Raw genomic sequence first — 24755 nt, 5'->3', positions numbered from 1 at the left:
TAACCTCCACCCCTATCTTGTATTATCACCCATATGCCTGTCAAATAGTCACTTAAATGCCCCTGATGAGGTTGACTCCACAACCCACTCCAGCTGAAACAAAGATCTCTTTGAATTGTCATTTGTCAGACATGTATTGAATCAAAAAACAAATTTCTCACTTCCACAGATTTCTACAGCATGTTAATATGATTTGTGAAAGTTAATATTTCACCCTTTTATTTTACAAATACAACTTTAAACAAAATGCTACTGTAAAGAACTTCTACGCTGGTATTTGTGCATATGCCATTTCAGTTTTGTGATCTGTTTCTATGCAACGAGTGATAAATACTTCGATTAAAACGGTTGAGAGCAGTATATGTGAGATTTAATACCATGCTTTATCTGCAGATAGTCCATCTGCAGGTAGTTATTCATGAGGCTCAACTAACATCATGTCTCAGAGGAGCTTGTGACCTCTGGGTTAGGTACTGTTTGACCGTTGCCTACTGGTCACTAGTTGAGACGAAAGAGAACTACTAGCTGCTATCCATTTTCAACAAGTGATCACGATAATCTACCTGCATTTCAACGTCCCATCAACATTCAAGAATAATAAAATGTGAGGCTGGATGAACACAGCAGGCCCAGCAGCATCTCAGGAGCACAAAAGCTGACGTTTTGGGCCTAGACCCTTCATCAGAGAGGGGAATGGGGTGAGGGTTCTGGAATAAATAGGGAGAGAGGGGGAGGCGGACCGAAGATGGAGAGAAAAGAAGATAGTTTGTGGAGAGGAGAGTATAGGTGGGGAGGTAGGGAGGGGATAGGTCAGTCCAGGGAAGACGGGCAGGTCAAGGAGGTGGCATGAGGTTAGTAGGTAGGAGATGGAGGTGCAGCTTGGGGTGGGAGGAAGGGATGGGTGAGAGGAAGAACCGGTTAGGGAGGCAGAGACAGGTTGGACTGGTTTTGGGATGCAGTGGGTGGAGCGGAAGAGCTGGGCTGGTTGTGTGGTGCAGTGGGGGGAGGGGACGAACTGGGCTGGTTTTAGGATGCGGTGGGGGAAGGGGAGATTTTGAAGCTGGTGAAGTCCACATTGATACCATTGGGCTGCAGGGTTCCCAAGCTGAATATGAGTTGCTGTTCCTGCAACCTTCGGGTGGCATCATTGTGGCATTCAAGAATTGTTGCTCGAAGAGGCTTCTGTGTAACAAGTAGGAGTAGAATCAAGATCAACCATGTTGTTTTCCCAATGTGAACCAGCTGCCAACACCATATATATGGGACCATCTTAATCATTCTTCTACAATTAACTTTTACAACAGACAACAGGTGCAGGAGTAGGCCATTCGGCCCTTCAAGCCAGCACCACCATTCATTATAATCATGACTGATCATCCACAAACCGTATCCTGTCCCTGCCTTATCCCCATAACCCTTGATTCCACTATCTTGAAGAGATCGATCCATCTTTTTCTTGAAACGATCCAGAGACTTGGCCTCCACAGCCTTCTGGGGCTGAGCATTCCATATATCCACCACTCTCTGAGTGAAGAAGGTTTTCCTCAACTCTGTTCTAAATGGCCTACCCCTTATTTTTAAACAGAACCTCTGGTTCTGGACTCACCCATCAGCGGAAACATGCTTCCTGCCTCCAGAGTGTCCAATCCTTTAATAATCTTCTGCATCTCAATCAGACCCCCTCTCATCCTTCTAAGCTAGGTCCCTGTACAGCTGCAGAAGGACGTCTTTGCTCCTATACTCAATTCCTCTTGTTATGAAGGCCAGCATGCCATTGGCTTTCTTCACTGTCTGCTGTACCTGCATGCTTGCTTTCATTGACTAATGTACAAGAACACCAAGATCACATTGTACTTCCCCTTTACCAACTTGACTCCATTGAGATAGTAATCTGCCTTCCTGTTCTTGCTACCAAAAAAGTGGATAACCACACATTTATTAACATTAAACTGCATCTGTCAGCCATCCGTCCACTCACCAAGCCAATCCAAGTCATCCTGTATTCTCATAACATCCTCCTCACATTTCACACTGCCACCCAGCTTTGTGTCATTGGAAAATTTGCTAAGATTACTTTTAATGCCTTCATCTCTATCATTAATGGATATTGTAAACAGCTGTGGTCCCAGCACCGAACCTTGTGGTACCCCACTGGCCACTGCCTGCCATTCCGAAAGGGACCCGTTCATCACGACTCTTTGTTTCCTGTCAGCCAGCCAATTTATAATCCAAGTCAGTATTTTGCCCCCAATAACATGTGCCCTGACTTTGCTCACTAGTCTCCAATGTGGGACTTTATCAAAGGCTTTCTTAAAGTCCAGGTTCACTACATCCACTGGTTCTCCCTTGTCTATATTCATAGTTACATACTCAAAAAATTCCAGAAGATTCGTCAAGCACAATTTCCCCTTTGTAAATCCATGCTGACTCTGACCTATCCTGTCACGGCTATCCAAATGAGTTGTAATTTCATCTTTTATAATTCACTCCAGCATCGTTCCCACTACTGACATCAGTCTAACCGGTCTACAATTTCCTGTTTTCTCTCTCCCTCTTGGACTCACCCATCAGCAGAAAAATGCTTCCTGCCTCCACAGTGTCCAATCCATTCATAATCCTATCCGTCTAAATCAGATCCCCTCTCATCCTTCTAAACTCGAGAGGACACAAGCCCAGTCGCTCCAATCTTTCAACATATGATAGTCCCGCCATTCCGGGAATTGACCTTGTGAACCTACGCTGCACTCCCTCAATAGCAAGAATGTCATTCCTCAAATTGGGAGACTAAAACTGCACACAGTATTCCAGGTGTGGTCTCACCAGGGCCCTGTACAGCTGCAGAAGGACCACTTTGCTCTTATACTCAATTCCTCTGATCTGATTGAGGCATAGAAAATTATGACAGGCACAGGCAGAATACATTGTGAGAATCCTTTCCCCAGGGCACATGTGTCTAAGACCAGATGGCACAAGGTTAAGGTGAGGATGAAACCAGATGGCACAAGTTTAAGGTGAGGAAGTCTGAGGAAAAGCTTTTTCATGTCAAAACTGGTAGACGTATGGAGCACGCTGCCTGAGAGGGCAGTAGAGGCAGGTATTCTCAACATTTAAAAAGCATCTGGGATGAGCATTTAAAATGCTAGGTCAAAGTAGGCTCTGGACCAAGTGTAGATAAATGAGATTAGTGCAGTTTGGTGTTTGTTGGTAGGCATAGATATGGTGTTTCTATGCTGTATGACTCTACGAGATTGACGGTCACAAAATTTTATTCAACATCTGGCCGTTTATTCCTTGACATTAACTGGATGATGTTCATATTGTGCGCATTATACACGTCATTCTCCAGCACTAACATTTGTAACCGTGAAGAACCGTGAGGAAGAAAGGCTGAGGGTCTTAGGTCTGTTCTCATTGGAGAGAAGGAGGTTCAGAGGGGATTTAATAGAGACATACAAGATGATCAGTGGACTAGATAGTGTGGACAGTGAGAGCCTTTTTCTGAGGATGATGGCATCAGCTTGTCTGAGGGGGCAGAGCTACGCATTGAGGGATAATAGATTTGAGATAGATGTCAAAGGCAGGTTCTTTAGTCAGAGAGCGGTAAGGATCGCCCTGCCTGCTGATGTAGTTCACTCAGCCACATTGGGGGCATTTAAACAGTCCTTGGATAAGCATATGGATGATGATGGGATAGTGTTGGGGGATGGGTTAAGATTAGTTCACAGGTCGGCGCAACATCGAGGGCCAAAGGAACACTGGCTTTGTGTCCCAGAAATAGGTCCAGCATTGCACTGTCCCTTACAAGCTCATCTCCATGTTCATGTAAAATAATCTATCAAATGTATTTAAAGAATTATTTCCCAAGTCAAACTTTTATCTAATCTCAATTAATGTTGTGCAGTTGAAATCCCAGAATATAATTATTATTTTATTAGCTTCTCACCCCTCAGTGAATTCCCTGCTCTTCAACTGCCCACTGCTTGCAAGGCCGATAGCTTAAATTCCTCACAACATTAGCAAACCCTTGTGCAAGGATTTTGGTTCCTTTCTGCTTCAGCTGCAGACCAGCCCACTTGTAGAGGACATACCATCCTCACAAATTCTCCTTCAGATCCAGGAGTCTAAATCCCTCCCCAAACACAAACACTTGAGCCAAGCATTCATCTGTTTTCTTCCCCTTTTTCTTGCCTTCTCAGCATGTGGCACCAGGAATAATCCAGAGATTACAACTTTACAGGTCCTGCTATTTAATCCACTGCCTAGCTCTCAGAACGCTTGGTGCAAGCGTTACCCCAAACCAAATCACTCATCTTACCAATGTGTACATCGAGCTGTGTCTTACGGTCCTCCTCCTTCAGGATCCCCTTAATGACATTGTTGACCTGGTTAATATGCCACAATGGAGTCACAGGTACGACTGTGAAAAATCTGGTCCACCCAGATCGTTGCAATGAGCAAAAAAGCACACCATTTGTCTCTACTTGCCAGGGGGCTAAGGCAGTTTGGTGTGTCCACAAGGACAACTTTCATTGACGTACCAGAGAAAGCATCCTATCTGGATGCATATCACAGCATGGTTCCTCTAGCTGAACAATCCCTATTTATTATGGCTCTTGCCTTTCTTCTTCCAGGCAGAATTGGAGAGAGCGAGCGCGCGACAGACAGAGCGAGAGAGATGGGCAATGAGGGAGAGAGAGACAGACAGACAGACAGAATGGGCGACAGAATGTGAGTGTGAGCACGCCTGCATCAGACAGTGAGAGAGATGTTGCTGAGGTGGAGATAGTTGAGAGTGTTGATCACCAACGATCTCTCCTGGTCCACCCAGATCGTCACAATGGGCAAAAAAGCACACCAATGTCTCTATTTCCCCAAGAGGCTAAGGCAATTCAGTGTGTCCACAAGGACAACAATTATTGATGTACCATAGAAAGCAACCTATCACGGCATGGTTTGGCAACAGCTCATCCTCAGGTCATAAGAAACTACAGAGTCGTGAACACAGCATAGTCCATTATGCAAACCAGCCTTCCATTCTTCTGTTTGTGCCTGTGAGTCAAGTGATGGGGGATAACAGGGAGAGGAGAGATAATGACAGGGAGAGAGGGAGGGAGAGAGGGAGAGAGGGAGAGAGGGAGAGAGGGAGAGAGGGAGAGAGGGAGAGAGGGAGAGAGGGAGAGAGGGAGAGAGGGAGAGAGGGAGAGAGGGAGAGAGGGAGAGAGGGAGAGAGGGAGAGAGGGAGAGAGGGAGAGAGGGAGAGAGGGAGAGAGGGAGAGAGGGAGAGAGGGAGAGCATGAGAGAGAGAGAGAGCATGAGAGAGAGAGAGAGCATGAGAGAGAGAGAGAGCATGAGAGAGAGATGAGATGAGGAATAAGAAATGATGAGTGGTCAATACCTGGAGGAAAAAAAGAACCGTGTGTGAGCATTAAGAGAAGCCGCTGGCTGTAATATGGAGGCTATTGTTTTACTGATTGTACGAAACGAAAAGCAAGTGTCACCTCTTGGTGTTAGGGGACAGGAGATGCGCATTAGAGAAGGAGATATAGTCAGCCTGGTTAGAGACAGCAGACACGTTGCAAATGCATAGAAACTGAAATTAAAGCTTTCTTGTCAATGTGTAAAGAGGTGAGACAAATATGACCGGCTAATATTGTACCTTTGCGCTCAGTAAAATGATAGAATCATGATTCAGGGAATCCTTACAGTGTGGAAACAGGTCCGTCAGCCCAACACGTCCACACTGCCCCTCAAAGCTTCCCACCCAGACCCATCCACCTATAACTCACCTAACCTACACATCACTGAACACCTTGGGAAATTTAGCATGGCCAATCCACCTAACTTGCACATCTTTTCACCGTGGGAGGAAACTCGAGCACCCGGAGAAAACCCATGCAGACACATGGACAATGTGCAAACTCCACACAGACAGTGACCTAAGGGCGGAATTGAACCCAAGTTGTTGGTGCCATGAGGCAGCAGTGTTAACCAGAGCCCCTGTGCTCTTTATTATGCCAATTAAGCTGCAAGCATTTTTTTTTAAGAAAGTAAACTTACCATCGTCACAGGATGCGAGTGCTTTCAATTTCTGTCAGCTTGGAGAACTTTATCCGCATCTGCAAGGGCAAGGTGATGGCAATGGTGTGAGACTGGTTAATATTCTGCAGCTCGCCGTGCAAAAAATTAACAGCATCTCCAATGCTTTTTACCTCGGGGCATAACAGAAAGACAAGAACATGAAAAAATCCTGAAATCTTCCTCCAATTTCAATCTCAGTTGGACCATCCCTTCATCAAAAGCCACAACCAAACTGAACAGTAACTTGGTTCACTCCAAATCAACTATAACACTAATTTCCAAAACTCAATGTCCTGTTTTTCGAAGATATCTGCATGTTCCATGGAAAATCATGTATTTTCCACTGCCTACCAGGCCAATCATTTGTTCACTATGATCTCTGTCTCTCTCTCTCTCTCTGTATCTTGCCCTCTTTGATTTCTGTAATTCACGCCCTCCCTACCCTCAGCTACCTGTGCTCATATGCTCGAGGCTTCTCCAATTTTCTGATGTTCGTGCTAATGCTTTAAGATCCCCGCACTGAATGTCAGCAATTTTTTTCAAAAGCCTCAATGACTACTGCCCAGTGGCTCTGACATCCATATTTATGACTATGAAGTGCTTTGAGAGGTTGGTCATGGGCCACATCAACTCCAGCCTCCCACATTACCTTGATCCACTGCAATTCACCTACTGATGCAGCAGATCCATGGCAGATGCCCTCTCCTTGGCTTTACACACATCTCTGGAACGTCCAGATAACAAGGGCATCTACGTCAAGCTCCTACTTATTGAGCACATCTCCACCTTCAACACCATAATTCCATCTGCCAATCCTGGGCCTCCTGCAGTGCCACAACAATGCCACTCAAAGGTTGCAGGAACAGTACCACTTATTTTGCTTGGGAACCCTGCAGCCTAATTGTACCAGTGTGGACTTCACAAGCTTCAAAATTTCCCCTCCCCACCTACATCCCAAAACCAGCGCAGCTCATCCCCACCTCCCTAACCTGTCATTCCTCCCACCTATCCACTCTCCCACCTCAAGCCCTACCCCCATCTCCTACCTACCAGCCTCAGCTCCACCCCCTTGGCCTGGTCGTCCTCCCTGGACTGACCGATCCCCTCCCTAACTGCCCACATACACTCATCTTTACTGGCTCTATCCGCCGCCTCTTTAACCTGTCTGTCTCCTCTTCACCTACCTTCTCCTTTATTCAGAGACAAAGGGAACTGCAGATGCTGGAGAATCCAAGATAACAAAGTGTGAAGCTGGATGAACACAGCAGGCCAATCAGCATCTCAGGAGCACAAAAGCTGACATGTTGGGCCGAGACCTTTCATCAGAAAAGGGGGAGGGGGAGAGAGTTCTGAAATAAATAGCGAGAGAGGGGGAGGTGGACCGAAGATGGAGAGAAAAGAAGATAGGTGGAGAGGAGAGTATAGGTGGGAAGGTCGGGAGAGGATAGGTCAGTCCAGGGAGGACAGACAGGTCAAGGAGATGGGATGAGGTCAGTTGGTGTGAAATGGAGGTGCAGCGTGAGGTGGGAGGAGAGGATAGGTGAGAGGAAGAACAGGTTAGGGAGGCGGGACAAGCTGGGCTCGTTTTGGGATGCAGTGGCGGGAGGGGAGATTTTGAAGCTTGTGAAGTTCACATCGATACCATTGGGCTGCAGCGTTCCCAAGTGGAATATGAGTTGCTGTTCCTGCACCCTTCGGGTGGCATCATTGTGGCACTGCAGGAGGCCCATGATGGGCATGTCGTCTAAGGAATGGGAGGGGGAGCTAAAACCGTTCGCGACTGTGAGGTGCTGCTGTTTACTGCGAACCGAGCGGAGGTGTTAGCTTGCACTCACTGGAGCACTGCAGCAAGCCTGAGACAGAGATTTTGGACAGGGATCATGATGGGGCGCTCAAGTGACAGGCAATTGGAAACCTGGGGCCATTCTTACGGCCAGAAAAAAGGTGTTCTGCCAAGCGGTTGGTCAGTCTGTGTTTCGTCTCCCCAATGCAGAGGGAGACCATATTGAGAGCAGTGAATACAGTAGACTAGATTGAGTGAAGTGTGGGTAAATCGCTGCTTCCCCTGGAAGCCTTGGATAGTGAAGCGGGAGGAAGTAAATGGGCAGATGTTATGCCTTCTGTGGTGGCATGGAAAGTGCTGTTGGGTTATGGGGAGCTGTTGGGAATGGATAAGGAGTGGATCGAGGTGTCCCGATGGAATGGTCCCTGCGGAAGGCTGACAAGAGAGGGGAGGGGAATATATGCCTGGTGGTGGGATCTTGTTAGAAATCGTGGCTGATGTTCTTCTCGATGTGGATATTGATGGGTTGGTCATTGAGGACCAGGGAACCTCATCAGGGGTGAGGCCAAAGTGTAGGACATGGGTTGGACATGGCTGAGATCTCTGTCAACCACGAACGCAAGGATGCTCAGGTGAGGAAGAATGTAGACATTTCGGAAACCCTCCAGCAAAAGATGATATCATGAGTTCAAGTGGATCTGTCTGGACAGTCCTGTCTGAAGATTTTGTGATGTAAGACTCTGTTGTTTGTCATAAAGGATATGGTTGAGTGATCATATTCAAATAGAAGAGACCAAGAATGTGAGGCTGGAGAATGGGTTGAGAACCATGCCTCTAGGATTCCTCTGCATGTCTATGCTTGGCTTGGGCTACTATGGTTACCATGTCCCAGTTTTGTATGAGAGGCGTGATTCTCCACCCATAATGCAACCAACAAGCAGATACAATTGGGCCCCCACATACAAACCCATATAGATCAAAACCGGAAGTGACAGTACTCATGGTAACAGACCGGACAGTATAAATTCCAGACAGAGTAGAGTAACATTGTTTTGTTGGAGGCTCTAGTGATGATGTCATTGATCATGGTGACGAAACGTCTGAATGAAAACAAGCCAACTCGGCGAGCAAGTCAACAACCGCAATTTGAACTATCTTGTTCAAGTGTTTCATTTTTGATCTTGAATGTTAAATCTCGCTCCAACACAGGGATGGAAGATGACAGTCAACAGCTGCATTCTAACTAATTCATATCGAATCATTGTTTTGACCAGTCCAGAAACATGTAGGTTAGGCGGATTGGGAATGCTGAATTACCCACATTGCCCACATACGTGTAGGTTAGGTATATTCGCCATTGGAAATGCAGGCTGACAGGGATAGAGTAGGGAATGGGGATGGGTCTGGGTGGGATGCTCTTTGTAGGGTTGCTGTGGACTTGTGGAACTGAATGGCCTGTTTCCACACTGGGGATCCTATAAACCTAGGTTTTACTCAATTCAAGAGAGAGTGAGTTTATCAATTGCTAAACGCAAGAAGTCATAAGGCACCACAAATATGCACAAGTTAGACACAAGAAATTAGCTCAAAAAACATAAAAGTTAAGAGGGATACGGATAGTTCAGAATTTGGATTGTTTGTGAAGAATAGAAAGTGGGATGTTGTGGCCACTAAGTTGGGCGATCCCTGTAATGCTGATATGAATTCAGCAGTTAATTTTGAGATTCTTGTTGAAATTCTTTTGACCTTGTTTCCTTTTTGACATCGCCCTGGTTTGCAGAGCTCAGAGCAAAAGATTGTCTTTTCTTCTAACCTGCAGCGTAGGCCTATGAAATGGCTGTCCTAGAACTGCGACCTCCACAACTCCGTAGACCACATGAGCGTATTCGCCCAGGAATACACACACACTGACATTAAAGAACTATTGGGATAACAATACTCAGCATGGGACTGGAAAAGACAGCATGTAGAAACAGAAAACAGCTGTAAATAATGTCAAGAGGTCAAATAAAGTTATAAAGCAAAATTAATGGCTCTTTGCTTGCGTGCTCATTGTATTCAGAACAAAATCAACAAATTAAGAGCACACATACAGGTTGACGGGCATGATTTGAGAGCTATTACAAAGACATGGTTCTAAGGAGATCAACACTGGAGGTAAATGTGCAGGGCTACGTGACATTCAAAAAAGACAGGCAGGAGGGAAACTGACTGTAAGCGATGAAATTACTGTGAGAATAAGAAACAATCTTCAATCAGAAGATGTAGAATCCAATTTTATTTATTTGTTAATGGGAGGAGGACATCACTAGCTACGCAGTGTTTATTGTCCATCCCTCGTTGCCCAGGGGACAGTTCAGAGTCAATCATATGGCTGTGGGTCTGCAGTCACAAGTAGGCCAGACCACGTAAGGATGGCAGTTTGCTTTCCTAAAGGGCATCAGTGAAGCAGTTGGGTTTTTCTGACATTTGGCAATGATTTCATGGTCATCATTAAATTCTTCATTCATGATTTTCTTTTATGTTCAATTCAAATTCCACCATCTGCTGTGCTGTGATTTGAACACAGGTCCCCAGAATGTTATCTCAGTCTCTGAATTAACAGTCCAGCAATACCACCACTGGGCTATTTCCTCCCCAATCTTGGAACAAGAAAACCTGTAGCTGACTCCCACATGGGGAAAAACACTGAACCAGGAGCTTCTTCAAACGGGGTGATCGCCTCTCCTTACATTTTAAAATAGCTATGAACAATCAGGAACTTGTGGGAAGCTACTAAATTGGGGGAAGGAGTATTAGGTAGGAGCTGAGCAGTATTCATTGGGAGGAGCTTTTATTGAACAAGTCGACATTTGATACGCGGGAGTTATTGAAAGACCTACTGATCAGCATTCAGAACTGGCCTATTCCAGGGAAGGAGGAATGACAAGGATGGCAATCTAAGGACATACGGACATAAGAAATAAAGCAGGAGTAGGTCATCTGTCTCTTTCAGCTCACTCTGCCATTCAATAAGGTCATGGCTGATCTTTGTGTGGACTCAGCTCCACTTAGCTGCCATTCACCATAACCCTCAATTCCTTTCCTGTTCAAAGATCTACCTGTCTTGGCCTTTAAAACATTCAATCAGGGAACCTCAACTGTTTCACTGAGCAGAGAATTCCACAGATTCACAACCCTTTGGATGAAGCAGCTCATCCTCAACTCAGTCTTAAATCTGTTCACCCTTATTTTGAGGCTGTGCCCCCCAGTTGTAATTTCACCCATCAGTGGAAACAACTTCCGTGTTTCTTTCCTATCTATTTCTTTCATCATTTTAAAAGTTGCTATTAGAACACCCCTCATTCTTCGAAGTTTCAGTGAGTGCAATCCTAGTCTCCTCAATCTCTCCCCATACAGCAACATTTTCAATTCTGGAATCATTCTTGTGAAGCTCCTTTGCACCCCCTCCAGTGCCAGCACATCCTTTTTAAAGTGAGGAGACTAAAACTGTACAAACTACTCTACATCAAGCTTTACCAGCACCCTATACAACTGGAGCATCCCCTCCCGATTTTTAAACTGCATCACTCGAACTATAAGGGACACTATTCCATTTGTTGCCTCAATTACCAGCTGCATCTGCAAACGTTCTGTGATTCATACACAAGGTTGCCCAGCTCCCTCTGCATAGCAGCATGCTACAATTTTTCACCATTTAAGTAATACTCCATTTTGCCCTAATTGCTACCAAAATGGACAGCCTCACATTTACCATCATTGCACTCCATCTGCAAGACCCTTGTCCATTCATTTAAACTTTGTGTCCATCTGCAGATTTTCATTATCCTCTTTACTCTACCACTCATTTTAGTGTTAAATGTGATCTGTGAACTGTAATAGTACATGGAACAACACAGCGCAGAACAGGCCCTTTGGCCATCCATGTTGCGCTGACCTGTGAACTAATCTAAGCCCATTCCCCTACACTATCCCATCAGCATCCATATGCTTATCCAAGGGCTGTTTAAATGCCCTTCATGTGGCTGAGTTAACTACATTGGCAGGCAGAGCATTCCACCCCCGTACCACTCTCTGAGGAAAGAACTTGCCTCTGACATCTGTCTTAAATCCATCACCCCTCAATGTGTAGCTGTGCCCCCTTGTACCAGCTGAAGTCATCATCCTCGGAAAAAGACTCTCACTGTGCACCCTATCTAATCCACTGACCATCTTGTATGTCTCTACTAAATCCCCTCTCAGCCTCCTTCTCTCCAATGAGAACACACCCAAGTTCCTCAGCCTTTCTTCATAAGACCTTCGCTCCAGACCAGGCAACATCCTGGTAAATCTCCTCTGCACCTGTTGCAACGATTCCACATCCTTCCTGTAATGGAGCGACCATGCAATATTCAAAGCGAGGCCGCACTAGCGTTTTGTAGAGTTGCAGAATGACATCACGTCTCCGCAACTCAATCCCTCTACCAATGCAACCTAAAACACCATCAGACTTCTGAACAGCACTATCAACCTGGGGGGCAGTTTTCAGGAACCTATGTACATGGACACCAAGATCCCTCTGTTCATCTCCACTACCAAGAATCTTTCTGTTGACCCGGTGTCCTGCCTTCCTATTATTCCTCCCAAAGTGAATCACCTCACATTTATCCGTATTAATCTCCATTTGCCACCTTTCGGCCCAATTTTGCAGTTTATCCAAGTCTCCCTGCAACCTGCAACATTCCTCCACAATGTCCACCACTCCATTGTCTTTAGTGTCATCTGCAAACTTACTAACCCATCCACCAATGCCTGCATCCAAGTCATTTATAAAAATGACAACAGCAGTAGTCTCAAAACAGATCCTTGAGACACACCACGAGTAATCAGACTCCAGGCTGAATATTTTCCATCAACCACCACTCATTGCCTTCTTAGTGAAAGCTAGTTTCTAATCCAAATGGCTAAATCTCCCTCAATCCCGTGCCTCTGTATTTTCTCCAATAGCCTACCATGGGGAAACTTATCAAAGGCTTTACTGAAGTCCATGTACACCACGCCAACTGCCCGACTCTCATCCACATGATTGAGTTTTTTGAGAAGGTGACCAATGAAGTTTGTGAGACACGACCTGCCCTTGACAAATCCATGTTGACTATCTCCAATCACATTGTTGCTTTCTAGATGATTATAAATCCTATCTCTTATAATCCTTTCCAAAATTTTTCCTACAACAGACGCAAGGCTCACAGGTCTTTAATTGCCTGGGTCATTCTTACTGCCCCTCTTGAACAAGGGCACAACATTTGCACTTCTCCAGTCCTCTGGTACTAAACCTGTAGACAATGAGGACTCCAAGATCAAGGCCAAAGGCTCCACCACCTCCTCCCTAGCTTCCCAGACAATCCTCGGAAAAATCCCATCAGGCCCAGGGGTTTTATCTACCTTCACACGTTGTCGAATTGATAACACTTCCTCCTTACTAACCGTAACCTTTGCAATTCTAGTAGCCTCTAACTCAGTCACCTCCTCTGCAATATTCTCCTGTCGCTCAGTGAAAACAGATGAGAAGTATTCATTTAGCACCTCTCCAATCTCCACAGCGTCCACACACAACTTCCCACTTCTGTCTTTGACTGGCCCTTTGCCTAGCCCAGTCATCCTCTTATTCCTCACATACCTATAGAGAGCTTTAGGGCTCTCCTTTATTTACCTGCCAATGTCTGCTCATGTACCCTCCTTGCTCTTCTTAACTCTCTCTTTAAATCCTCCCTAGCTAATCTGTAGCTCTCCATCACCTCATCTGAACCAACTGGTCTCATCGTCACATCAGCCTCCCTCTTCTGCTGAACAAGAGATACAATTTTTTTAGTAAACCACGGTTCCCTTAGCTGATCGCTTCCTCCCTGCCTGACAGGGACGTACCTCTCAAGGACACGCAATATCTGTTCCTTAAACCAGCTCCACAATTCAATTGTCCCCATCCCCTGCATTTTGCTAACCCATTCTATGCCTCCTAAGTCTTGCCTAATTGCACTACAAGGGAGGAATGGAGAAGCAGACAGTGAAGGGGACTATCAGAGATTACAACAGAACAGAGATAGACTGGAGAGTTGGGCAGATAAATGGCAGATGGAGTTCAATCCAGGCAAATGCGAGGTGATGCATTTTGGAAGATCAAATTCAAGGGCAAACGAAACAGTAAATGGAAAAGTTTTGGGGGAAATTGATGAACAGAGAGATCTGGGTGTTCAGGTCCATTGTTCCCTGAAAGTGACAATGCAGGTCAATAGGGTGGTCAAGGCGGCATATGGCATGCTTTCCTTCATTGGACAGGGTATTGAGTACAAGAGTTGGCAGGTCATGTTGCAGTTGTATAGGACTGTGGTTCGGCCACATTTAGAGTACTGTGTCCATTACCAAAAGGACGTGGACGAGAGGAGGAAAATTTAGGGGAGATATGCATGGCAAGTTCTTTACACAGAGGTTGGTGGGCACCTGCCAGCAGAGGTGGGCGACGCAGACACACTAGCATCTTTTAAGATATATTTGGACAGGTACACGGACGGGCAGGGAGCAAATGGACACAGACCGTGAGAAAATAGGTGACTGGTCAGACAGAGGATCTTGGTCGGCGCAGGCTTGGAGGGCTGAAGAGCCTGTTCCTGTGCTGTAATTTTCTTTGTTGTTTTGACTGACTGGAGTGAGGGAGGGAGGGTGCGACGGCTGGAGCGAGGGACAAATGGATGGCTGGAGGGACCGAGCGAGGGAGGAATGGATGGCTGGAGGGAGGGAGCGAGGACTGACAGGAGGAAGGAATGGATGAATGGAGGGAGGGAGCAGGAGGACGGGGCAGGGGGGTAGGAGGAGGGGGTTGGGGGGGAAGGAGGAGGGGCGGGTAGGGAAGGGAGGAGGGGGCAGGGAGAGAGGAGGGGAGGAGAGAGGGTGGGTTCGGTGCCAGGCAGCTGTTCAGGCAGGTACCAGAGATAGTGGGAACTGCAGATGCTGGAGAATCCAAGATCTTGGCCTGCTGTGTTCATCCAGCCACACATTTTAGTGTTCAGGCAGGTAGCTGTGCCCAGGAGCCGGGCGAAGAGGCCTTCTCCCAGCTCGGATCCCCGCTCCCGGCCAAGGCGGCGCAGGGCCGAGCCACTGAGCAGCGAGCTTTCCAGCAGCCTGGATGCCTGCTCCTCGCCCAGTGGTCATGCCGGAGGCTGTAGGGGTCCGGGATCGTGGTACGCTGATCCCGATGCAGAACAGCTGGGTCCTCAGTCCCCTCCCGGGAAAAGGGTTCCAGACAGCGGACTCGTCACCGAGGCAGAGGGGGGGGGAAAGGCGTGAGTAGGAACAGGAGAGGAAGGGGATTGACTGAGAGGGAGAAAGAGACAGACTGTGTGTGTGAGAGAGAGAATTAGAAATGCAGTCTGATTGCGGATGGGTTGGGTTTAAACAGATTTTTAAACTTTTAAAAAAAAACTCAATGCTCCCTGCTGAGCGGGTGGAGATGCACGGATAGATAAACACACGGCGAGAGGAAGAGAGACACAGAGAAAGACAGAGCGCCGGGGGCGGGGGCAGGGGAGAGGGAGAAGTTCACAGGGAGAGACGGAGAGAGAACGGCAGAGCACACACAGAGGGAGGCAGAGACAAGACGAGAGACAGAGAGGAGCGCGCGCGCGCACGCGCACACACACACACACACACACACACACACACACACACACACAAGAGACAGAGTGAAAGAGAAAGAAAGAGAGACAGAAGTGCACAGCGAGGTGGCAGAGACAAGACAACAGAGAGAGAGAGAGACGTAGACACAGAGTGAGGCACACACAGAGATGGAGAGACAGAGATTGTGGGTGTGGCGAGGGGTGGGTTTTTGAGAAAATGGGAGGGGGGAGCGAGGGCGAGAGAGAGAGACACAAAGAGACAAAGACAGAGTCGTAGAGTTGTGCAGCAGGGAAACAGACCCTTCAGTCCAACTCCTCCATGCCAACCAGATATCGTAAATGACTAGTTCCATTTGCCAGCATGTTGCCCATATCCCTCCAGACCCTTCCTATTCATGTGTCCATGCAGGTGACTTTTAAATACTGTGATTATAATAGCCTCTGGCACTCCTCTGGCAGTTCATTCCATACACAAACTATACTAGGGAGAACACATTGGCTCCAAATCCATCCACCATCCTCGGAGAAAAAGAACAGGAAATAACATGACCAACACAAGGAAACCTAAACACTTGAATAGAAAGCGGGACCGAACACCAGCGCTTCACTGGAGGCTCACTGATGATTTTGCCTGGAATGGTGACGAATCATCTGAAAACTAACCTTCCAGCTCAGTGAGCAATCTTACATCCAAAACCTCAACCCTGAGCTAAAAATCTTCTCAAAACTCGATAATACTTGGCCACTTGATTGACAGATGCATCCTATTTTCTTTTAAAAATAAACTTTTTTTGTTTGATGTATGACTGACCAGTGTTTATTGTCCTTCCTTAACTGAGGCTTGGGAACTCTGCAGCCCAATGGTATCAATGTGGACTTCACAAGCTTCAAAATCTCCCCTCCCACCACTGCATCCCAAAACCAGCCCAGCTCGTCCCCACGTTCCTAATCTGCTCTTCCTCTCCCCGATCCCCTCCTCCCAGCTCAAGCCAAACCCCCATTCCTGACCTACTAACCGCTTCCCGCCCCCTTGACCTGTCTGTCCTCCCCAGACTGACCTCTCCCCACCTACACTCACCTCGATTGGCTTCATGTCCGACCCTTTAACTTAAGACCATAAGATATGAGTGTAAGTAGGGCCATTCGACCCATCAAGTCCACTCCGCCATTTAAATCATGGCTCATGGGCATTTCAACTCCACTTCACTGCACGCTCCCCGTCGCCCTTGATTCCTGTGAGATCAAGAATTTGTTGATCTCTGCCTTGAAGGCATCCAACGTCCCGGCCCCCACTGCACTCCGTGGCAATGAATTTCACAAGCCCGCCACTCTCTGTCTTCAGAAAAGTCGTCTCATTTCCGTTTTAAATTTACCCCCTCTAATTTTAAGGCTGTGCCCACGGGTCCTAGTCTCCTGGCCTAACAGAAACAACTTCCTAGCGTCCACCCCTTCTAAGCCACACATTATCTCGTAAGTTTCTATTAGATCTCCCCTCAACCTTCTCAGCTCTAATGAGTACAATCCCAGGATCCTTAGCCGTTCATCGTATGTCAAACCTACCATTCCAGGGATCATCCGTGTGAATCTCCGCTGGACACGCTCCAGGGCCAGTATGTCCTTTCTGAGGTGTGGGGCCCAACATTGGACACGGTATTCTCAAAGGGGCCTAACTAGACCTTTATAAAGCCTCAGAAGCACATCACTGCTTCGAAATTCCAACCCTCTTGAGATAAACAACAACATTACATTCGCTTTCTTAATCATGGACTCTACCTGCAAGTTAACTTTTAGAGAATCCTGGACCAAGAATTCCAGATCCCTTTGTACTTCTGTTTTACGAATTTTCTCACCATTTAGAAAATATTCCATGCCTGTATTCTTTTTACCAAAGTGAAAAACCTCACATTTACTCACATTGAATTTCATCAGCCATTTCCTGGAGCACTCTCCTAAACTGTCTAAATCTTACTGCCGCCTCTCCACCTCCTCAGTACTACCTGCCTGTCTACCTATCTTCGTATCATCGGAAAACTTCGCCAGAATGCCCCCAGTCCCTTCATCCAGATCATTAACATATAAGGTGAACAGCAGCGGCCCCACCACTGAACCCTGCGGGACACCAATCGTCACTGGTTGCCATTCTGAAAAAGAGCCCTTAATCCCAACTCTCTGCCTTCTGTCAGACAGCCAATCCTCAATCCAGGCCAGTATCTCACCTCGAACACCATGGGCCCTCACGTTGCTCAGCAGCCTCCTGTGAGACACCTTATCAAAGGCCTGTTGGAAGTCTTGATAGATAACATCTGCTGGGTTTCCCTGGTCTAACATACCTGTTACCTCTTCAAAGAATCCTAACAGGTTTTTCAGGCACGACCTCCCCTGACTAAATCCATGCTGACTTGTTCTAATTTGACCCTGCACTTCCAGGAATTTCGAAATCTCATCCTTGACAATGATTCAAGAATTTTAATCAACTACCGAGGTCAAGCTAATCGGCCTGTAATTTTCCATCTTTTGCCTTGATCCTTTCTTAAACAAGGGAGTTACAACAGCAATTTTCCGAACATAGAACATAGAACATAGAACAGTACAGCACAGAACAGGCCCTTCAGCCCACAATGTTGTGCCGACCATTGATCCTCATGTATGCACCCTCAAATTTCTGTGACCATATACATGTCCAGCAGTCTCTTAAATGACCCCAATGACCTTGCTTCCACAACTGCTGCTGGCAACGCATTCCATGCTCTCACAACTCTCTGCGGAAAGAACCTGCCTCTGACATCCCCTCTATACTTTCCACCAACCAGCTTAAAACTATGACCCCTCGTGCTAGCCATTTCTGCCCTGGGAAATAGCCTCTGGCTATCAACTCTATCTATGCCTCTCATTATCTTGTATACCTCAATTAGATCTCCTCTCCTCCTCCTTTTCTCCAATGAAAAGAGACCGAGCTCAGTCAACCTCTCTTCATAAGATAAGCCCTCCAGTCCAGGCAGCATCCTGGTAAACCTCCTCTGAACCCTCTCCAAAGCATCCACATCTTTCCTATAATAGGGCGCCCAGAACTGGACGCAGTATTCCAAGTGCGGTCTAACCAAAGTTTTATAGAGCTGCAACAAGATCTCATGACTCTTAAACTCAATCCCCCTGTTAATGAAAGCCAAAACACCATATGCTTTCTTAACAACCCTGTCCACTTGGGTGGCCATTTTAAGGGATCTATGTATCTGCACACCAAGATCCCTCTGTTCCTCCACGCTGCCAAGAATCCTGTCCTTAATCCTGTACTCAGCTTTCGAATTCAACCTTCCAAAATGCATCACCTCGCATTTATCCAGGTTGAACTCCATCTGCCACCTCTCAGCCCATCTCTGCATCCTGTCAATGTCCCGCTGCAGCCTACAACAGCCCTCTACACTGTCAACGACACCTCCGACCTTTGTGTCGTCTGCAAACTTGCTGACCCATCCTTCAATTCCCTCGTCCAAGTCACTAATAAAAATTACAAACAGTGGAGGCCCAAGGACAGAGCCCTGTGGAACTCCACTCACCACTGACTTCCAGGCAGAATATTTTCCTTCTACTACCACTCGCTGTCTTCTGTTGGCCAGCCAATTCTGTATCCAAGCAGCTAAGTTCCCCTGTATCCCATTCCTCCTGACCTTCTGAATGAGCCTATCATGGGGAACCTTATCAAATGCCTTACTGAAGTCCATATACACCACATCCACAGCTCGACCCTCATCAACTTTTCTAGTCACATCCTCAAAAAACTCGATAAGGTTTGTAAGGCATGACCTACCCCTCACAAAGCCGTGTTGACTGTATTTGATCAAGCCATGCTCTTCCAGATGGTCATAAATCTTATCCCTCAGAATCCTTTCTAACACCTTGCAGATGACAGACGTGAGACTTACCGGTCTATAATTGCCGGGGATTTCCCTATTTCCTTTCTTGAAGAGAGGAATTACATTTGCCTCTCTCCAGTCCTCAGGTACGACTCCAGTGGAGAGCGAGGATGCAAAGATCTTCGCAAGTGGCGAAGCAATTGCATTTCTCGCTTCCCAAAGCAGCCGAGGACAAATCTGATCCGGGCCTGGCGACTTGTCAATCTTAATGTTTGACAAAATTTTCAGCACATCAGCTTCGTCTATCTCTATCCATTCCAGCATGCACACCTGCTCTTCAAAGGTTTCATTCACTACAAAGTTCGTTTCTTTCGTAAAGACAGAAGCAAAAAACTCATTTAGGGCTTCCCCTACCTCCTCAGGCTCCACACACAAGTTCCCTATGCTATCCCTGATCGGCCCTACTCTTTCTTTGACCATTCTCTTATTCCTCACGTAAGTGTAAAATGCCTTTGTGTTTTCCCGGATTCCTTCTGCCAAGCCTTTCTCGTGCCCCCTCCTGGCTCTCCTCAGACCATTTTTGAGCTCCTTCCTTGCCTGCATGTAATCCTCTCTAGCTGAACTTGACCCTAGCTTCCTCCACCTTATGTAAGCTACCTTCTTCCTTTTCACTAGAAGCTCCACCGCTCTCGTCATCCAAGGTTCCTTAATCTTACCCCTTCTTGCCTGTCTCAGAGGGACATATTTACTCATCACTCCCAACAACTGTTCCTTAAACCGTCTCCACATGTCTATAGTTCCCTTACCATGGAACAACTGCTCCCAGTCCATGCTTCCTAACTCATGTCTAATCGCATCATAGTTTCCTCTTCCCCAATTAAATATCCTCCCATTTTGCCTAATCCTCTCCTTCTCCATAGCTATCTAGAACGTGAGGCAGTTATGGTCACTATCACCAAAATGCTCTCCCACCACAAGATCTGATACCTGCCCCGGCTCGTTTCCGAGCACCAAGTCTAGAATGGCCTCTCCCCTCGTCGGCCTGTCAACGTACTGCGTTAGGAAACCCTCCTGAACACACCTTACAAAAACAGCTCCATTCAAATCTTCTGCTCGAAGGAGGTTCCAATCAATATTAGGAAAGTTAAAGTCACCCATTACAACAACCCTACTGCGTGCACACTTTTCCAAAATCTGTCGACCTATGCTTTCTTCAATCTCCCTGCTGCTATTGGGGGGCCTGTAGTAAACCCCTAACGAGGTGACTACTCCCTTGCTGTTCCTAATTTCCACCCATACTGACTCAGTAGGCAGATCTTCCTCGACAAAGGAAGCTTCTGTAGCTGTGATACCCTCTCTGATTAGTAGTGCTACACCCCCTCCTCTTTTTCCCCCCTCCCTATTCTTTTTAAATGTTCTAAACCCTGGAAGATCCAGCAACCATTCCTGCCCATGAGAAACCCATGTCTCTGTTATGGCCACAACATCATAGCACCAGGTACTGATCCATGTTCTAAGTTCATCACTTTTATTCCTGATACTCCTTGCATTAAAGCAAACACACTTTAACCGATTCCTTGGTTCCTTCCCAGGAAAATCCTTCCCACTAGCTGGTCTACCTCTTGCTACTGCCTCACCTGCATCAATGCTCACCTCTGGTATACAGCTCAGGTTCCCACCCCCCTGCCATACTAGTTTAAACCCTCTCGAACTACTCGAGCAAACCTTCCACCCAGGACATTGGTCCCCTTCCAGTTCAGATGCAACCCGTCCTTCTTGTACAGGTCCCACCTTCCCCAGAAGGCATCCCAATTATCAACATATCTGAAGCCCTCCCTCCTACACCAGCTGCGAAGCCACGTGTTCAGCTGCGCCCGCTCCCTGTTCCTCACCTCGCTATCTCGTGGCACCGGTAGTAAACCAGAGAACACTACTCTGTTCGTCCTGCTCTGCAGCTTCCATCCTAACTCCCTGAAATCACTTTTTATATCCTCAAACCTATTTCTGGCTATATCATTTGTGCCAATATGTAACACGATTTCTGGCTGTTCGCCCTCCCCTTTTAGAACTTTATACACCCGATCGGAGACGTCCCGGACCCTGGCACCAGGGAGGCAACATACCTTCCGGGAATCCCGATCTTGCCCACAAAATCTCCTGTCGATTCCCCTAACTATCGAGTCCCCTACCACGAGTACTTTTCTATTCTGCCCCCTTCCCTTCTTTGTCACAGTGTCAGGCTCAGTGCCAGAGAACTGACTACTATGGCTTTCCTCTGGTAGGTCATCCCCCCCAGCAGTATCCAAAATGGTATACTTATTGCTGAGGGGAATGCCCACAGGGGATCTCTGCACTGTCTGTCTGTCCCCTTTCCTCCCCCTAACTGTAACCCATCTATCCTCGTCCTGAGCCTTAGGAGTGACCAACTCCCGGTAACTCCTCTCAATTACCCCCTCTGCCTCCCGAATGATCCGTAGTTCATCCAGCTCCAGCTCCATTTCCCTAACACGCCTTGCTGATATATATGGTCACTGCTTTCCTTCCCGGCTGCCCCTCTGGTCCTCGTCACTTCCTCTGCTGCTCCCGCTCCTTCTCTGAAAGAGGAAAAACACCGCTGCCCGCTACCGGTAAGTAATTTTAAAAATAAACTGCTTTACCTTAGCTGCAGTCTTCCGGGTCCATCTTGCCTCTGCTGCTGCTCGCACTCATAATGGCCGTTGGCGTCGAAGGGTGAGTATTTATACTCACTGCTTTCCTTCCCGGCTGCCCCTCTGGTCCTCGTCACTTCCTCTGCTGCTCCCGCTCCTTCTCTGAAAGAGGAAAAACACCGCTGCCCGCTATCGGTAAGTAATTTTCAAAATAAACTGCTTTACCTTAGCTGCAGTCTTCCGGGTCCGTCTTGCCTCCGCTGCTGCTCGCACTCAAAAAAAAACTACACTGACTTTTGAAAGATCATAGCCAAAGCCTCTGCTATTTCCTCAGCCACCTTGTTCAGAACTCTAGGATATAGCCTATTGGGGCCAGGAGATTTATCAATTTTTAGACCTTTTAGCTCTTTTAGCACTTGCTCTTTTGTAATTCCTACCATCCTCAGCTCTGCCCCCTGGCTCTCCCTAATTGTTGGCATATTACTCATGTCTTCCACTGTGAAGACTGACGCAAAGTACTTATTAAGTTCTTCAGCTACTTCCTTATCTCCCACCACTTGCCTTCCAGCATCAATTTGGAGTGGCCCAGTGTCTACTTTTGCCTCACGTTTGTTTCTTATGTATTGAAAGAAGCCGTTACTATGATTTCTGATATGACTAGCTAGCCTACCTTGATATTTGATCCTCTCCTTCCTTATTGCTTGTCTGTCTCCTCTGCACCTATCTTCCCCTCTATCCATCTTCAATCTGCCTTCCCCTCTCCCTATTTCTTTCAGAGCCCTCTCCTCCTCCCTCTTTTCTGATGAAGGGTCGAGGCCCGAAACGTCAGCTTTTGTGCTCCTGAGATACTGCTTGGCCTGCTGTGTTCATCCAGCTCCACACTTTGTAATCTTGGATTCTCCAGCATCTGCAGTTCCCATTATCTCTGATGCCAATTGTTTTTATTTTGTGGACAGCTGCTATCAATAGCAAACCAAACAAAAGCTTCATTTGTCATTGTCAAAATTGGTAATAGCCCACGAGCTGCAGAGTGAACAAAAAAAAGTTACCCATTTGCTTGTGACTCTCAGATGGATTTCTTTCCGATTTATTTATTCTTTAATGAGACATAGCTGTTGCTGATTGTCCAGCACAAATTGACTTCTTGAACAGCTTCATGTTGCTGTACACAGACCCACAATGCTGTTCCAAAAGAGATTACTAATATTGACTCAGGAACAATCATTCATTTCCAAATAAGTTTGAGAGTAGCTTGGAGGTGATTTTTACTGGGATTAGTGCTACCATGTCTGATGTCCTTGACCTTGAAGATGAGTTTTCTAAGTCTGGAAAGGCGGGTGTAAGAATAGTTGGAAAAAAATGTGGCAGTGCATCTTGTATATGGACACATTATTGTGTCTTGGAGTTGGTTGTGGAGAGAATGGATACGGTGCCAATCAAGGGGCTGCTTTGGTCTAGACTCAAGATCGTTTCCAGTGTTGTTGGATCTGCACCATCATTGGCACACTTCTGACTTGAGAATTGGAGGGCGGCTGCAGGCTTCGGAGTCAGGAGTTTCTACATCAAATCGCAGAGTCGTTTTGCTTTGTTCCTTTGTCTGTTAGTCTGTGGTCCCAAGTGATATCTAAAACCAAGCTCTTGTGAGCTTGTTATTCTAAACTTAAAATTTATGTTGAATATCAGATGGAATTTGTTTTATTGACTCCATTCTGCAATCATGTCGATCTGAAAATGTTAACTGCATTAATTAATACTAAGCAGAAACAGACTTTGTAGTAAATGGTTTGACGATTTTCTGTGTCTGGAACATCCCTCTTCCTTCTCGAACGAAGATCGTGCCAACCTATGGTGCCAAACTGCGGGTCAAACGGACGGGGCTCATAATCTTTAAATTCCTCATCAAAATTAGTGTAATCGTATGGTTCTGTGCAATAAAAGAGAAAGAATAAACAGGTTCCCACAATTTTGCTGATGTTTATGAACAGAATGCACAAATTCAAAAGTTTGCGCTGGCATGTCTGCTTCCTCCAGCCTGTTTAAACTGTTCCATTCAATGTGAAATTTGTGATAAGTTTTAGCACACAGGTCTGTTTCATCTGTGCCACCGCCTTCAGAGTGTATTCAATTCTAATAGACATACATGCTTTCCCCCTTTTCCAGTAATACATTTCTTGAAGAGTTCAATGATATTTGGATTTTAAATCTTATCCTCATATTCTTTAGATTCTCAATCATCACTGAATCTGATGTCACCGCCATTCCATCCAGTGTCAAACAGGAGTCAACTGGCATATCCAAATTTTAATTTGAGTTTAGTGCTACACAAATATATTACTTTTTTAAAAATTATATTCAAGTCAACATTAACATTTCATTCCCTGACACCGGGTGAACTTACTTTTAAACTCCAATTTTCCTTCAGTATTAACAGAGAGGTGAGCCTTTTTGCAAGCGCCGAAAGTCTCCACCAGTTTATGCTAAAGCTTGAGGAACTGTAAGTTTCACAAATATGTTCCTATTAAACACTAATTCCTATTGAAGCAGTATTCAGCTACACTTGTTTAACTAGACAGCAGAAATGGTCAAGATTTTAAAAGCGATTAAGTACTTTGAAGAGGAGTCACTCTTTGAATTAAATTCCATGTTGGTGTGTGTGAGTCCATAGGTTCCTCACTCTCAATGAACCATTCAAACTGACATGCAATTACTGAAACACACAGACAAAAAAAACATGAACGGTCACTAG

General features: G+C 46.3%; 1 long non-coding RNA gene across 27 annotated transcripts in view; it reads right to left on the bottom strand.

The window, feature by feature from the left end:
- LOC132207559 (uncharacterized) overlaps window positions 1–24755 on the bottom strand; it is a 264950-nt gene that overhangs the window by 35602 nt on the left and 204593 nt on the right. For 17 of the 27 annotated variants that reach the window (XR_009443562.1, XR_009443557.1, XR_009443564.1 and 14 more), the window contains 2 exons: window positions 22019–24501; window positions 6058–6116 (listed from right to left, as the gene is read on the bottom strand). This is a non-coding gene — a long non-coding RNA (uncharacterized LOC132207559). Of the gene's footprint in view, window positions 1–6057; window positions 6210–22018; window positions 24502–24755 lie in introns of all 27 variants that reach the window. The other 10 variants (XR_009443542.1, XR_009443547.1, XR_009443567.1 and 7 more) reach the window with 6 other exon arrangements.

The sequence above is a fragment of the Stegostoma tigrinum genome, unplaced genomic scaffold (genome assembly GCF_030684315.1).
Source record: "Stegostoma tigrinum isolate sSteTig4 unplaced genomic scaffold, sSteTig4.hap1 scaffold_100, whole genome shotgun sequence".
Classification (NCBI taxonomy): Eukaryota; Metazoa; Chordata; class Chondrichthyes; order Orectolobiformes; family Stegostomatidae; genus Stegostoma; species Stegostoma tigrinum.
This window is presented reverse-complemented; position numbering and strand designations above follow the sequence as displayed.